Source organism: Pseudophryne corroboree, chromosome 2 (assembly GCF_028390025.1).
Source record: "Pseudophryne corroboree isolate aPseCor3 chromosome 2, aPseCor3.hap2, whole genome shotgun sequence".
NCBI classification, from domain to species: Eukaryota; Metazoa; Chordata; class Amphibia; order Anura; family Myobatrachidae; genus Pseudophryne; species Pseudophryne corroboree.
This window is the reverse complement of record NC_086445.1, coordinates 1,007,045,733-1,007,050,898: the sequence shown is the minus strand read 5'-3', so window position 1 is coordinate 1,007,050,898 and position 5,166 is coordinate 1,007,045,733. Positions and strand designations below refer to the sequence as shown.

The following is a 5,166-nucleotide window of genomic DNA, read 5'->3' as shown; positions in this document are numbered from 1 at the left end:
TAACTATTTCTCACCCACCACTGGGATCCTTAGCCAGGTACTTTCACACACTACAGGAATTCTAAACAAAGACTTCTCACTTAAAGTGGACGGTGCATTCCCATGATGTAGGTCTGCTGTAGGATTACTATGTGAGGATGGCCCTGACTTACTGTGCGTTGTGACAAATCCTTGGAATGTTACATTTCAGAGCTGTAAAACATAGCCCTGGAAGAGAAACATCTCCCCTCCACAAGGCTCTCGCCTAAGCTGGTAAACAACGAGTCTCTCTCCTGCTACATGTGTGATTGATGGGTCTCTGGATGCCCTATGCCAAAATATCATTGTAGTGCAATTTATTATTTAGACCTCCGGCAAGTGCTCACTTCCAAGACCCCTAGCGTCCCCACTCATTCACTGAGCATTACCCAGAATGCTATTTTACTCAGTAACATGATTACATATTGTATGTAGGGGATAACTAGAAGGGTGTGATGAGCTATCCAGGCCGACGGGAAGCCGGAGGTCACATGACCGACACCAGCATCCCGACCTTTAGAAAGCAGAAACCTTTACCCCCTTCCCTAACCCTGGGGTGGCGGCTAGGGCTAAAGACACAGGCGGTCTCAGCTACGGCTAATTTCCCTCCCCTTGGGGCCTAACCTTCACCCCAATACTTACCTTCGGGATGCCATCTGTCACGGTTCCAGCTTTGGGATTCCCGCGTCAGTCATCTGACCGCCGGCAACTTTCCGGATGCGGTTGGTCAGTGTTCCGGTGCTGGGATTCCGAGTGGTGTCGGGATTCAAGGGTCAGTCACCTGACCGCCGGCAACCTTCAGGATGCTGTTGGTTGGGGTTCCGGTGCTGGGGTTCCGAGAGTGGTATCAGGATTCCGGAATCTGTCACCTGACCACCTGGCATCCAGTGCGCTGTGATTTTGACCGCATCCCACCTAGAATATGTCCCTATTACTTTCATACAGATATGTCATTCAATTACTATCCAGAGCCAGTGCTATCATTAGGCGAATCTCAGGGTACCAGTGGTTACAACACCGAAAGAGTGTTATAATATTGTTTATAGCATGTAGTGTTTTAAATGTCTCTGCGGCGCCTCCATAAGGAGAACCAGCTGCTGACATGTAAGGTAGGAAATCAACTTTAATACAGTCCGGACTTTGTTATAGAATAGAGAGAGAGAGACATCCCAGGCTGAGACCTGACTGCGCACAAAGATCTTGTAGAGATACAGAGGGTCGGCACACTAAACCTTTCCATAGCAACAAAAAGAAAAGCTTTCATTTCATTGACATTTTATTTTGGGGGCGTGGATTACAGGGCATTGCTCTAAATTTTAAATCATTTAAAAAAACAGATTTTGAGTCTTTCCTCTATAAAAATGAGCTAATTGCACACTAAAGTTATTCTACTTTTCAGTTAACTATTTTCCTTTTGGCGTTGCTTGGAAGAGACTGAAATTCTGCAGTTAACTATTTTACGTAAATGTTTACCAAAATGTGGCAACTCCTAGTATTTATTATCTGTGTTCTTTCCAACATAAACTTGGAAAATAGAATATTTAGGAAAGTCTCCATAACATGCAGAACTCGGAGGCGAGTCCTAGCAACAAGGCATTATGTTTTTATTTTAAAGTAGAACGATAGCAAATTGTGTAAAGTTATAAATACGGAGGGGGATGCTGAGTCTCTTCAGAATGACTTAGTTAAATTAGAAGCATGGGCAGCCAAATGCAGAATGCGCTTCAATACAGACAAGTGTAAGGTAATGCACTGTGGTAGCAAGAACAAAAATTACACCTACATACTAAATGGTGTAACATTAGGGGATTCTGTACTGGAAAAGGACTTAGGTGTTCACATAGATAGCAAACTAAGCAGCAGTACCCAAAGTAGGATTGCAGCAAAGAAGGCTAATAAGATATTAGCATGCATAAAATGTGGAATTGATGCAAGGGACAAGAGTATTATACTCCCATTATATAAATCACTAGTGAGGCCACATCTTGAATACTGTGTTCAATTTTGGGCACCATACTACAAAAAGGATGTTCTGGAGCTAGAAAAGGTTCAGAGGCGGGCGACCAAACTAATTAAGGGCATGGAGACACTGGAATACGAGGAAAGGCTTGCAAGGCTAGGCATGTTTACACTGGAAAAGAGGAGACTAAGAGGGGACATGATCAACATCTACAAATATATAAGGGGACAATACACAGAGCTTGCACAGGACCTGTTTTCGGTAAGATCAGCACAGAGGACACGTGGACAAGCGCTTAAGTTAGAGGAGAGGAGGTTCTGCACAATGCGGCGTTAAGGTTTTTTCACAGTAAGGACAATACGTGTTTGGAATTCCCTGCTTGAGGGAGTTGTAATGGCGGACTCAGTCAACACCTTTAAGAATGGGTTAGATAAATTCCTAATGGATAAGGATATCCAGGGTTATGGTGCGTAGTTGCGCACAATAGTTATTATGAAAAGAGGAATAAAACACAACAGTCGACATTAGCATCAGACAAAATTTAGACCAAACTAATCCTGCATAGAAGACCACAAATAGGTTGAACTCGATGGACAAATTGTCTTTTTTCAACCTTAGATACTATATTACTATGTTACTAAAGGGGAGCTGTACCAAAGCTTTGATAAAGATAAAGTGAAGTTGTCTATAGCAACAGATTAGCTACTGTCATTTTTTTAATAGACTGTGCTAAATAAATGATATCTGGGAGCTGTTTGGTAGCTACTGGCAACTTCTCCACTCTATCTCTCTCAACTGCAGATGCAGGGAGAGGGGTGTCCTGGCATTGCATGGTGGACGGGGAGGCGGCGTTATGTGATGGAAGCGGCAGTGGGTGGGGACGTAGCGTCATTGTAGCCACGCCCCCTGCTATGCAAGGCCGAGATTACTGCCACTTGTACAGCTATGACGATGCGATTCAGCACAAATCACGTCATCGGTCAACTGGCCCGCCCACTTAACTCGGTAACTGGGAAGGTGGGTGTCGGGATGTGGGTGGATCCAGAAGACCGGATGAACCAGGAGCTGCTGGGACCATATATTATGAATTGAGATCTGTCTCAACGTGTCATTTATCTTGGATACCGATATAATGGTCACCGTTTTTGTTGAATTTTTTTCCCCCATGTTTTTCCGATGACTTGGTACTTTTGAAATATGCATGAAATTATACATGCAATATTGGACATAAGCTATATACTGTGGATTTGTTTTTAAAATGCTGAACACTTTATTCTTAATTTCATAACAGACTCTCATCTCTGATTCAGGGGTATAATATTCCACACAGGACCCTTGTCTAAGAGGGACAGCAGATCCATCCTATTACTTTCTTCTAGCTTTCTCCTGCCAACACCTACCTTGGTAGATTACCTAGATCACCAATTTTCAGTACTTCTCCTAGTGCGAGGTGGACTCTCATTGGGGATCCCTAAATCATCCCTAGATAATAACTACTATCATACCACACTGCTAAACGCCCAATACCGTTCAATCGTGGAAGCTAAACAGTGGTGAGCTTGGTTAGTACTTGGATGGGAGACCTCCTGGGAATACCAAGTGTGGTAGAATTTGACATTGTTTGACTCTGTGCCTAAAGGGGGGTACTCACGGAGCGATTGCTGCTTAAAATCTAAGCAATCTGACTAGATTGCTTAGATTTTAAGCCTGATCGCTCCGTGTGTACCCCCTACAGCGATAGCAATGCGCAGCCCCGCACATCGCTATCGCTTGTGCTAGATTGGCCTGACATGCAGGCCAATCTAGCGGGTCGCTCATTTCACCCAGTGGGTGAAAAGAGCGGCCCCCCCGTCTCCCCCCGCACGCTCAGCACACATCGCGCTGTGCTGAGCAGCGGGAGAGATGTGTGCTGAGCGGTTCGCTCAGCACACATCTCTCCCGCATCAGCCAGTGAGTACTGGCCTTAGCACCAATAGCAGATCCTCCTTCTATAACTTCCTTCGCTCCATGTTCAATTCTTGTGTTTTGAATACACAAGCATATAGATACATCTCTTTCTTCTTCCAGATAAGAGGGCATCAATCATAGGAGTTTGATAATGGGGTCAAGGAGGAGACAGAACCGGCCTGGGATCTTTGTGACATTTGTGAGTACTCAGTGTGTGAGCGTCTGGGACAGTCTAGAGCAGTGAACTGGCCTTCAGGCCATGTGCCCCTGTCACTTGGGACTCGGAGGAATTGAAAGAGGCCTGGGAGACTCAGCGGCCACAGCGCTGAGCTGGTCTGACTGACTCAGTGCTCACACTCACTCCTGCACAGACCAGGTGGTTACAGGTGAGGACTGGGGAGGTATATCAATCTCTAGGACTCTCATACTAGGCCTACGGCTTGTTGTGTTTTTCACATAGAGCTGACTTACTAAAGTTTTTTATTTAATGAAAATTTGTGCAAATTCGGTCAACTCTACAGGGTACAATGTTCTGTGTATACATACGCTCGCAGGAGCTGCCAGTTATGCTGCATAATCGGGAAATATTTATCAAATTACAAAATCCAATATTCTCAGTACCCTTCTACCTATACATCAAATCTATCGCACAAGACTGCATCAAAGATCAAGCCAGGTGCCGTTCAATAATGCTTATTTCCTATTTCATGGACTGAGATTGCTGTAAATGTCAAGGAGTTTAGGTAAATTAATTCAGGGTGTATTTGTGAGTTATTATTCCTAATGGTATATGACTAATTCAACTTATCTGGGTTAACAAGCACATTCTGAGAGACTTCACATCAACCATGGAAAAATACTTATCATAGCTGATACATGAAGCTGTCGCTGCTGCCTACGGGCAACATCAATTGTCAGAGTGTCCTGGGTCCACTGATTATCCCATTGTACCTACTGTATACAGTACATGCACACAGTAAGACTGTCAGACTTTGCTAAAAATCCTATGATGATACAACACTGGGGCTGCCGCACTTCAGTTATGTAGTAGCGGACATGGTTGCGCTACTGTTTGACCACAAACATCATGATCAGCAGCCACTGTCACTGGTTCTGCCTATCACATGAACCATAAATAATTTGATTTTCACCTTGGCCTCCACATGGTCTAGATTCCCTGCTTTGGGGCTGCCCCAGCAATATACCCATTTTGCAAGTCTGTGGATTCCACCGAAGTCACA

The 5,166-nt window shown here is 44.4% G+C and overlaps 1 pseudogene; it reads left to right on the top strand.

Annotated features, from left to right (window-relative positions):
* Window positions 1–3,469: 3,469 nt before the first annotated feature.
* LOC135052307 (5S ribosomal RNA) lies at window positions 3,470–3,589 on the top strand (annotated as a pseudogene).
* Window positions 3,590–5,166: the final 1,577 nt, after the last annotated feature.